Below are 12373 nucleotides of genomic sequence, written 5' to 3'. Positions count from 1 at the left end.
TTGGTGGCCATGTATTTAGTTACTCCAGTTAAAACCAATATTTAGTGTTAAGTTGTGCACATTTTAATCTAGTTTCAATATGAATTGGAGCTTTTCACATTCCTTGAATTCCTCTCTGGGCTACCGGGTGGACTACCGTAATGCCTGAAGAGGCTTACACCTTTGTGGATACACAGCCTGGAGCCACACAACATATCAACGCTCTGTTGCTTTTGTTGTTGTGAGGGATTCAAATATGATCCTGTAATGCAAAATACATATTAACCATGCATGTATATTTATCTGAATTGTAGACATGCTTATTTTTCCATGTTTCACATTCACTCTCATTGTATGATTCCAAAACACTTTTTGTGTTATGGTTTTAAGCTTTTTCCACATCCATAAGCCCTAAATTGCCTGATACCCTTTAACAGATCTTTTATTACTCAAGCAGTTTATCTGTATAGTATATGCATGTCATAAAGTACTAGGGAAAACCTTTTCTTAACTGCTTTACTTTATTTAGTAAGAGTTTCTTGTAACACGTTTCTAAAGACATAGTGTTGGAAAATAAAATATATATCTTGCCGACACATAAAGTTAGAGTAATGTTGTAACTTTGATCCAGTTTGTTTTCCTTAGATATGACTTTTCTCAATAACATGTTCTGTTCTCTCAGTCCCTTTCATACACAGACAGAGGCTTTCTCTGAGAAACAAAGGAAGCTAGAGCATGTGACTTTTGCAGTGAGGCTCTCCTAGCAGCTTTATGGTAACAGGAGAAGGAAGTATTTAAAGGGACAGTGGAAAGCTAAAGTGAAACCAGCAGGGCACAGACTGGTTCATATTGCTGATCATACCGAGACGGAGTACACGGCTGGAAAATAAATTATATGACAAGGCTGAGATTTACCACATCAAGGCCTACGCTTTTGCCTTTGTTTTCATTCACTTGCAGCGCCATGTGATGTTCCTTCATTTTGACTAATATGCGCCCTAATTTTCATTGTTTCTACAACACATACAAAATTATTTCTGATTGATGGATTTTCTAAACCACAATGGTTAAGTCAGACATTTTTCTAAAGTCGGGCACTTTGATAATGAATGACATTAGTACTTGTCTTCCAAGTGATTGAAGAAAATGTCAATTTACTTCAAAAAAAGAAGAAAAGGCTAGAAAAATAAAACTACTGCCCTGCTAGCAGCAATATAAGTTTAAATGTTAATATCAGCATGATAAAATGCTCAGAATTACAATTCCAATATGCTGATCTTCGTTTAGAATTGGTGACATGTTAACATTTGCTTAGGAATTTGTCTGTATAATATGCATTGGACTTAAACCAAAGCTTTAGACGAAGTGATGGAACACCACAGACCATTTGCCTAAGCCAGAACCCTATCACTAGATTGGCTAAAAGCCCTTTATTTCTTTACTGTAATTCTGATTAATTACACCTGATTGTGGTTATCTGATCAAGGCATTTACGTAGTATGTAAACTAATAATTAGCTAAGTGGTTGATTTAAAAATTAAAACCTTACCTAGCAGCATGGGTGTAGGAAGCACTTAAAATGTGGGTGGGACAATTATAACAAGTTTTAAGAGGTTTGGGAGTTCTTCCATAAAATTTTATTTGACAGAGTAGATGTCAATTCACATGCCTGCATATGGTGCATTTAACAGGTGGTTTGATACCTTTTCTGACTATATTATCATGACAAAAATTTGTAGGCCTACATTTTGCAATTTCAGCTGAAGGAAGTGCCCCAGATCACATATTTGAAATATTGAAAAGTTTAAATGATGTATTTTGAGTGACTAATCTATAATAGCTTTGTGGCACAGGCTCATGATATACTGTACTTTTTTGGCTAAAAAATACTTATTTTACCTTTTTTTTTACTACATACAGTATTTTGCTAACATTTCAAATTGAAAATAACTTCAAATTCATCACATAAAACCATTGAATGAAATATCTAAATCGATGTGACGCATTAACCACCAACAATGACTGAAGCTGTTTTCTATTTCATAAAATTCCATAACCTCACACCATTATAAAGTGCCCAGTTATATCATCTAATCATGTAATGTATGGTAGCACTACTTGTTTCTCCTTTATCTCTGCATTCTAGGGTGTAACCACACATTCTTTGGGGGGATCATGTCTCCTCCCAGTATTGAGAAAATGCCACTCTGTCCCTCATATATACAGTAGAGAATATGTTTAAAATGTCCATCTTTGGTGAACTCTTTCAACGAATCTGTCTCGAGATAGTTCCTGATTATTTATTTAAATCTGTTACCATTTGTTAAGGAAAATATAAAGCTGAATTCAGACCAAATCTGGCAGTGGTGTTGTGGCGGAATGGGAGTGTGGGAGTGTCACTCCACGGGCCATGTGTGAGATGTGTTGTGAAGCCCCCACTGATCAGTTTGCAGAAAGGCGAAGCTGCTATGTTGTTCTGCTGCTAGCATGCTAGTCCAACGAGTGATGGATTGCATTCATTGACAGATTTAAAATATCAGTAACAACCAGGATACGTGACTACGGAAGCGTATTGCTGCGTATTACAAGGGGAAAAAAAACACTACCACGTTAAAATGTGACAATTATTATTGTAATAATGTGAGTTGTGTAGCATTTATCCATAAATAAACATGCCCCACTACAGACCCTTTCTGCTCTGCTAATGATCGCTGTTCATGCCTCTGCCAGAGCAGGTTAAGTGTGGCATACAGAGCTAGTCAGTGTCCCCAGTAAAAGGTCAGGTTATGTGACAGTCCCCATCACCAACACAAACAAACACAGTGTAACCCTGACGCAGCGCACCGTTCTTGGTCACCTGCAAACAGTCAACACAGCATCAGCCCCAGGCAGTGACAACTCAGAAAAACATAAACCCGCCTGGTGGGACCCTCCAGTCGACCTTTCTTCACCTAAACGAGGAGCAAAGGAGGATCACAAAACAGCTGCTGAGGGAGGAGTGTCACGTGTTCGCGTATGACGATGACGACATTGGCTCCATCCCCTCACTGAAACTCCACATCACACTGCACGACACCACCCCAGTAAGAAGAACGTATATGGCAGTCCCAAAGCCACTGCACCAGGAGGTGAAAGAGTATATCCAGGACTTGTTGAATCGGGGCTGGATTACTCCTTCACGCTCTCCGTACGCCTCGCCGGTTGTGTGCGTGAGAAAGAAGGATGGGACTTTAAGACTGTGTTGTGACTACAGAGAGCTGCAAAAAAGGTCAGTCCCTGCTGAACAAAAGGTCAGTCCCTGATCGACCAGGGGAAGGCCTATCACCAGGGGTTCCTGGACGAAGAAAGCCAGCCCCTGACAGCTTTCATAACCCCCTGGGGCCTGTACCAGTGGGTCCGAATCCCGTTTGGGTTGAGTGCGGCGCCCGCAGAATTCCAGAGGAACGTGGAAGACTGTTTGTGTGGCTTGAGAGATGTTATGTGTCAACCGTATCTGGACGACAATCTGGTCCATAGCCCAAGTTTTGAGGACCGTATCGAGCACCTGAGAACTGTGTTACAGAGATATCAGGAGCACGGGCTTGAACTCAGCCCCCGCAAGTGTGAGGTGTTGAAGAGGAAGGTGAGATTTCTGGGACGGTTGGTGTCTGGAGAAGGCTACACTATGGACCCATCTGAAGTGGCCCCAGTCCAAGCCTTAAAGGAGAAAGCGCCAACAATAGTGGGAGAGCTTAGAAGAGTGATGGGATTCCTCTCATACTACTGTTCATACATTTCAAACTTTTCCAGAATAGCCCAGCCTCTCTACCAGCTGCTCTCAACAGCACCTGATCAAATGAACAGAGAGAAGGTCAAGGCCACAACCAGGAAGAAAGGTAACCTCCCACCTAACACTCCTATACAGTGGACAGAGAACCACCAAAAGACATTGAACTCTCTCATAGACAAACTGATAGAGCCTCCCCTTCTGGGGTACCCAGAGATGACCCAACCATTCGTCCTCCACACAGACGCATCCCAGGAGGGATTGGGAGCAGTACTGTATCAGAGACAGAACGGCAAGATGGTAGTCATAGGTTATGGTTCCAGAACTCTAACACCACCTGAAAAGAACTATCACATGCACTCAGGGAAATTAGAGTTTTTAGCACTAAAATGGGCAATATGTGAACGTTTTCGAGATTGTTTGTATCATGCCCCACACTTTGTAGTATATACAGATAACAATCCCTTAACCTATATCCTTTCAACAGCTAAGCTTAATGCTACAGGTCATAGGTGGGTGGGTGAGCTGTCCGAGTTTGACTTTTCCATTAAGTATAGGCCGGGAAAGAGTAACGCAGATGCGGATGGCCTATCCTGCATGCCATTAGACATAAATGCATTCATGACACAGTGTACAGAGGAGGTGAGTCAGGAAGTGTTCAGTGCAGCAGTGCAGGGAGTCAGTGTGCAGGGAGACACCCCCCCGGTCTGGGTAGCAACAGTCCCCATAGAAACACTAGATTTAGTGAGAGATGCAAGTGCACACCCTCGAACCAAGTCCCTGACACCAGAACAGATACGAGACAGTCAGGAAAGAGATCCTGTCATAGGCCAAGTCCTGCATTACAAGAGAGACAATCAGCACCCGTCCAGGAGAGCTCTTAAAGCAGAACCGGCGGACGTCAGAGTATTAATGAGACAGTGGGCAAAGTTGTATGTCAATGAGGATGGAATTCTCTTTAGGAAAGCAGGAGAGAAACAACAGCTTATCCTCCCAAAAGAGCATCGTCAAACAGTGTTCCACGAGCTTCACAGAGAAATGGGACATCTTGGGGTTGAGAGGACTTTGAACCTGATCCAAGATCGATTCTATTGGGCCCGTATGTACTCTGACATTGAACACTTTGTCACCCAAGAGTGTGAGTGTATCAAGGCAAAGCGACCTCACAAAGCCACCAGGGCTCCTATGACAACCATTGTCACAACACGCCCGGGTGAGCTAGTATGCATTGACTTTTTACAATTAGAGACATGCAAACAGGGGTTCGAGTACATTTTAATTGTGATCGATCATTTCACTGGTTTCGCCCAAGCCTACGCCATGAAAAACAAGTCTGCCAAAACTGTTGTTGACAAACTATTCAATGACTTTGCACTGCGTGTCGGATTTCCAGAGAGAATTCACCATGACATGGGAAGAGAGTTCGACAACCAGCTGATGGACCAACTACAGAGGAGCTGTGATGTGCGGGGGTCCCACACAACATGTTACCACCCCCAAGGCAACGGGAAGTGTGAAAGGTTTAACAGAACAATCTTATCAATGCTCCGCACCCTCACAAGTGAACAGAGAGGGGCGGCCCTGGTAAACTGCGGTCCTACTGGGAAACTGAAGTGCATATGGTGGTGAAGAGAAGGAGCAGTGACAGCCCGGTGTATGAAGTAGCACCAGAGGGAGGAGGTAAGAGTCGTGTGTTGCACAGGAACCTCCTACTCCCATGTGACAGTCTGCCCTTGGGGAACCCAGAACCTGCCCCTGCACGACAAGAGAGGAAAATGCAGACACGGACAAGAACAAGACAACACCAAATCAACGAACCAGTGGAAGACTCAGACAGCGAAAGCAGCGATGAAGTTGAGCTGGTGTGTCGTTTCCCATATGACCAAGAACTAAGTCAGAGAGCTGCAGACTTGAATCCAGAGGCAGAGCCATTTATACCAGTTCAAGAGGAGGCTGACTGACAACAGAAGCATCACAGCTGATGGAGATGGTGAGAACGACACTGCAGAGCCTGGGGAAAGTCTACAAGAGTCATCAGAGGAAGATGATCCTGACCCTCCGCCAGCGACCAGCTACCCACAGCGACACAGGCACCGTCCCCGAATGCTGACCTACAACGCCTTGGGTGAGCCGACGTCGGTGGAAGCGGGTGCAGAGAGCCTGCAAGTCGTGAGTATGTTCCCAGCCTGCAAACCACCGGTCATGTGGCGACCATGGGCATCACCAGACATTGAGGTAATGGGTTGAACTCACATTACACAAACAGTTCAGAGAAAATGGACTCTGAAAAGTAGAGTGGTGAAACTCTATGGACTGTGAATGTGAAGAAGAGACAATTCCGGGAGAACATATTGAACTGGTACTGTATAAACAAAGAGACTGGTAACAGACTAAAAGAACTGAGGCCGATATGAGTTCTGTTACATTTGAGAGTTGACCTGATTGGGGTCCAGAGTACAGTTACTGATGTTTAGTGGTATAGGTCTAAATGGGTCAGACACTTTGATAAATGGCTACTAATTGAATTTAACGTCAAGTGCCATTTTAAAATAAGTAATACCATGTTTTCAATGAGAAAATTCAATGTGTTGTAAATAAGGTACACTTTGGGTATCGGAAATGTCCGGGGACATTTATTATTGGGGGGGAGAGTGTGGCATACAGAGCCATTGGTACATTATTATTATTTACATGTTTAACATGATTTCCATTTAGTACAGCTCATGTTCAGAGTGTGATGAAAATTGTCTGTGTGGTTTCTAATAAGAGGTTGGTTTATTGTTTGAAAAATGTAGTGTTATCTAGCAGTATGTATTGTCTAACTCTGACCAGCAGAGGGCGCGTTCGCTACACTGTGTGTGCAGGGACAAGGGAAGCCTCGCGTGAATACGTTCACAGAATGAGAACACACACTTGAGCAGGAAGTTACTGTGTATGTGGCGAACTGTGATGATAATACAGATATATTTTTGCTCTTTGCAGGTAAGAAGGGAGAGTTGGACTTGTGTAAGTGATGGGTGAACATGTTATGTGTTAGTTATGAGCCCGGTTGGACTTTATGTGGAATCGTTATGAACGTTACTCGTTCAGGGAATGTAACGTACTAAAATGGCTAGCCAGAAGTTAGCACTGGTTACCTAGCTACCTCGAGCAAGCGGGAGGCTGGAGAGTAGAACAATGAGCCAGTCTAAAGAACCCGCACTGCTCGTGTGAAGTTCATAGATAAATAAATAACTTAAAATAGATACATGATTGATTTGGTTAATGTGACAATGTTTGGTAGACATGATTAGCTGACTGTGTATTTGAGAAACAAGTCGAAATTGAATGTACATGATGAAAATGGTCTTGAATAGCGATACACGGACATGATTTATTGTTTGGATGTTGGTATAAATGTTCATTTTTTTCTGTGTTAGAGTATCGAATACGTTCACAGAATGAGAACACACACTTGAGCAGGAAGTTACTGTGTATGTGGCGAACTGTGATGATAATACAGATATATTTTTGCTCTTTGCAGAACAAAATAAAGAAAACTTTAAAATAAATGTGTAGTGGAGGGCAATTTCACTCTGCACCACGCTACATAAGCATGCTGGTACTACAGGTGTGAATACACATGACACATGATGTTACATTCCACTGGAGTTTCAGTCATTCATGCCGCTGGTCTGATTACTTAGCTCACATGGCTACCCTTTTTTTTTTTTTTGGAACTGCCGCGCCTTCATTAGAAGGAATGGGAAGACCTTTGTTTTCACCCAGTGCCAGATTTGGTCTGAATGTACCCTAAGGTGAACAAATTGTGGAAGTAATGTCACCTAAATATCAATGTTTAAGGTAGACTTAATGGTTAGCTAGCTAATCAGCATAATAACTTTCAGGGCTGCCATCTGCCACACATTGGCCGTGAGACTCAGCAACTGGCACTTTTTACAAGCTCTCAAGCCACATGTCTCCTATGCAATGAAGAATAAATCATAATGTTGTGGCAGGAGGACGTTACTACAGTGCACAGACAGACAAGACAGGGCAGCACAGTGTGACAGCGGGTTATCCAAATAATCAGGGGAAATGTCAGAAAAATCCCCAAATTTATTTTACAGTAATTCACTCCAATTCATGCTGTAATCTCAGTCAGCATCTCTCCTTCTCCTCTCTGTCCAGCTGTGTCCATGCAGGCAGGTGAATGAATTACTTTGGTCACAGGATGCTGTGTCTCTGACACTTTCATGTGATTCCCAGTCACAGGTTTTTAGGTTAGTATGTCTAGACAAAATTGTACAATATAAATGTAATTTCTACCTCAATATTTAAATAGAGTAATATAGTAATTAGTAATAGTAAAAGTTATAGTAAAGCAGTAAAAATAATTCACTTTTACATTTTGTTGTCCCCACACCCTCATCTCTTCAAATCTCACGCCAAATAAGAGTAATATGGAAGCCCATTTCCGCCAGTGCGATGAAAAAAAAGATCCTGTAAGTCATTATAATGAGATAGTATCTCAATATATTGACTTAGTATGTCAAAATAATGAGATAGTATCTCAATATATTGACTTAGTATGTCAAAATAATGAGAAAGTATCTCAAAATAATGACTTAGTATCTTCAAATAATGAGAAAGCATCTCAAAATAATGACTTAGTATCTCAAAAAATTCAGATAGTATCTCAAAATATTGACAGAGTACGTCAAAATGAGATAGTATCTCAAAATAATGACTTTGTATCTCAAAATAATGAGAAAGTATCTCAAAATAATGACTTAGTATCTCAAAAGTATGTCAAAATAATTAGATAGTATCACAAAATAATGAGAAAGTATCGTTAAAAATAATGACTTACTATCTCAAAATAATGACTTACTATCTCAAAAGAATCGAATAGTATCTCAATATATTGACCTAGTATCTCAATATATTGATTTAGTATGTCAAAATACTGAGGAAGTATCTCAATATATTGACCTAGTATGTCAAAATACTGAGATAGTATCTCAAAATAATGAGATAGTATCTCAATATATTGACCTAGTATGTCAAAAAATGAGATAGTATCTCAAAAAATTCAGATAGTATCTCAAAAATAATGACTTACTATCTCAAAATAATGACTTACTATCTCAAAAGAATCAGATAGTATCTCAATATATTGACTTACTATCTCAATATATTGATTTAGTATGTCAAAATAATGAGGAAGTATCTCAATATATTGACCTAGTATGTCAAAACAATGAGATAGTATCTCGATATATTGACCTAGTATGTCAAAAATGAGATATCTCAAAATTCTGAGATAGTATCTCAAAATAATGATAGTATCTCAATATATTGACTTAGTATGTCAAAATAATGAGAAAGTATCTCAAAAAATGACTAAGTATCTCAAAATAATGACTTAGTATCGCAAAATAGTGAGATAGTATCCCAAAATAATGACTTAGGCCTATGTCTTGCTTCCTCCTATGTGCCAAAGCAACAGAAGCAAGTGGGTGTAGCAGGCTTAGCAGACCTAAATGGATACCATCACTGAAGACTACTTTAGACGTGGATTCATAAATCGTGAAGAGAGAGAGAGAAAGCTACAAAAGAGCCAACTTTGGCGAAGACGAAATAAGAAGATGAAGCTGAAGTGGCATCCTTCATTGACCAACTGTGCGTCAACTGATGTGACTGATGGACATAAATGGGGTGGATCTGCGAGCATGCAACCGTTTGAGACGGCGTATGTATGTCAGTCGTGGGCCAAACTATGTATGGCACATAGATGGGTACAATAAATTAAAGCCATATGGCATATGTATCAGTGGTTGCATAGATGGCTTTCAAGAAAATATATGTGGCTAGAAGCATACAAAATCAACAGTGACCCTCGTATTATTGCAGGTTATTTTATAGATGTGATCGAAAACAATGGATGTCCACAAAAAGTCAGGTTAGATCTTGGTACTGAGAATACACACATTGCAGTGATGCAAAAGTTTCTGCACAACAGTGAGGATGAGAATGGTACGGAGTGTGTCACTTTAGGTCCAAGTACTGGCAATCAAAGGATTGAACGTTGGTGGTGCACTTTGAGAAGTGAATACGTCCAGTTTTGGATGCTCACTTCGACCAGCTGAAAGCAGATGGCTATTTTGTTGACAGCTTCATTGACAAATTACTGATCCAGTTTTGCTTCCAAAATACCATACAGGTATAGTATCCTCAAAATATTGTTTATTAACACAAATGTAACTATGAAATATAACAGCATAGACACAGATTATTTTCACACAACCGTTTCACTCTTTTTCTATAGGAGGAGCTTGATGAAGTTGTAACTGTCTGGAATGATCATCGCATAAGAACAACCAACAATCCTCGGCCTCCAAATGGCCGCCCTTCTATAATCTATGCAGTTCCCAAACTTTATGGGTCTCAGAATTTCTTGCAGCTAGCTGATCAAATGAAGATAGAAATATGTTGAGAGGACTGTGTTTTTAAGGACTATCCTTGTGATGAGGATGTGTTTCACTTATGTATGGAATTTATGGCTGAGCACAACCTTGCAATGTCTGATGATGTGTATGAAATTACTGACCTTTATCTAAGACTTCGTCAAACAGGCACATGCAGAGTGGGGGGCGGAGGGTGCTGAAGCACCTGCCCCTTTGCTCCTTGATGCCCAAAGTGCCCTTTTGTCGGTGCTATTATTATTATTTTTTTTGCATGTGTTTGTGCGAAGGCCTGTCAGTAGCCCTTAAAGAATAACATTTAACAAATAATAATAATAATTTATGTAGCCTAAATGAAATGACCTGGCTCCCCTTGGTAACATCATCCACCAAGACGTGCCCCCACGTGCCCCCGCCGCAGCGAGAGATGGGCTCGGCCCAAAATCTGACAGATCACACGTTACAGCAACAATATCGCATTTACGCTATGAAACGGGAGTAGTGACGGTCTGGCCATACGGGGATGTGGGCAAATGCCACAATGACGAGGTGACTGCGACCGCTGCGTGAAGATGCAGTCCTGCTGATGTGATCAAGATAAAAGTCGGTTGGGGCCAGCTGTTTTAACGCCGGCAACTCTTAAAGACGGTAGACACATTGCAGCATTATGGCTGATGTATAGCTCACCTGGTAGAGCAGCTTCCTCCGTAAGCAGAACCATTCTCTTGTATGGGTTTGAATCTCAGCATAGGTAGTACCTTAAGTTAATGTGTTTTCTTTTCTCATCATCATTATCATCACTGCTATATATGTTTTTGTAGCTCCATATTACCTTAACAACAAAGGTATAAAAGAGCAGCACGTGTAGATTATAATTTTTACATTTTAATTTTTCAGCAAGCTCACACGCAGGTGTTGCATCTCTTTGAGTGTCATTCTAGTCATTATTAGTTACTCTTACAGTAACTGTTATTATGCTGATAAAGCCATTTTGTAATATAGACTGACGAGCGAGATGCAATAAAACATAACACACGGAGAAGAAAAAAGTGTCTTAACTTTTTTCAAAACCTAATTTTGAAATTCTTACAATGCTGGTTGTTAAGAACAAATATCTAGTAAAGCCGGCGAAGGTGGATGCTGTAACTTGTTACATTTAATGAATTTTTAGTAGTGAGAAGATGTCCTTATCGGTCAAAGGACTGGTTTAAGTGCTCCTAAAATGAAACAAAATAATTAAAATCAAAGTACATCAGTGATTCCATTCTCATTCTTAATTGATAGTCTGATATTTTTGGATATATATATTATTTTATATAATACTATCTCATTATTTTGTCATACTAAGTCAATATTAAGTCATTATAATGACTATAATGACTAACCTCTCCTTTATAAAATTGTTATTATAAATGATAAATACTCAGAGTACACACACACAGTTTTGTCTCACTTTGCTCTTCAATTTCACTTCTTTGACAAGGTGAAAACAAAAAAAACCCTTGATTTGGACAGGTTAGGTTGGCTTATTTAGGCTCACCAATAATATGACAGTTAAACCACTACTACAAATTTGAAAAACAAATCAGCATCATTGGTATTTATCCTATCTCTTATCAATCAGACATTACCATTGGTCAATAGCTTTGTTTAGGAGGGGGTGATTTTTTTTCATTGCGTAGAAGACGTGGCTAAACCATTACCCTCATCCCTTAGGTCAGATAGATTTTCATCAGCAGTGGTGCTTGTTTGATTGTTTATACATCAACAGTGAAGCCAGTTTGACGGCAGGAACAATTGTGTTTATTTGCATTACTCATGCAGTGTTTATCTGCCCCAAACAGCCAGTTTACTTTACTGTGAACTAGCCATAAGCTAATGTTTGCAAGCAACCGCACACAGGGTATATGTGTAAAGGTTAAACAAAAAGGGACACAAATGCAAGACACAAAGTCAGGCAGGTAACAGAACAAAAAGCAAGCTTTATTAACATAAAGCTGAAAAAACAATCTCAAACAATATAAAATCTAAAAGTCACAATGCAAGAACAAAAGGTAGCTGTCAAAATACAGGAAGCAGCGGTTCTTGCCCTCCTGTCAGGCTCTCCACACTTAGCACACATCTTTCGTTTTGTTTTGGTAGGTGGATACGTTCAAATGTACCTATAAGGCAATATATGCTT

The sequence above is a fragment of the Pagrus pagrus genome (genome assembly GCF_965226575.1).
Source record: "Pagrus pagrus genome assembly, chromosome: 1".
Taxonomy (NCBI): Eukaryota; Metazoa; Chordata; class Actinopteri; order Spariformes; family Sparidae; genus Pagrus; species Pagrus pagrus.
The sequence above is the reverse complement of the archived record's forward strand: the minus strand, read 5'-3'. Positions refer to the sequence as shown.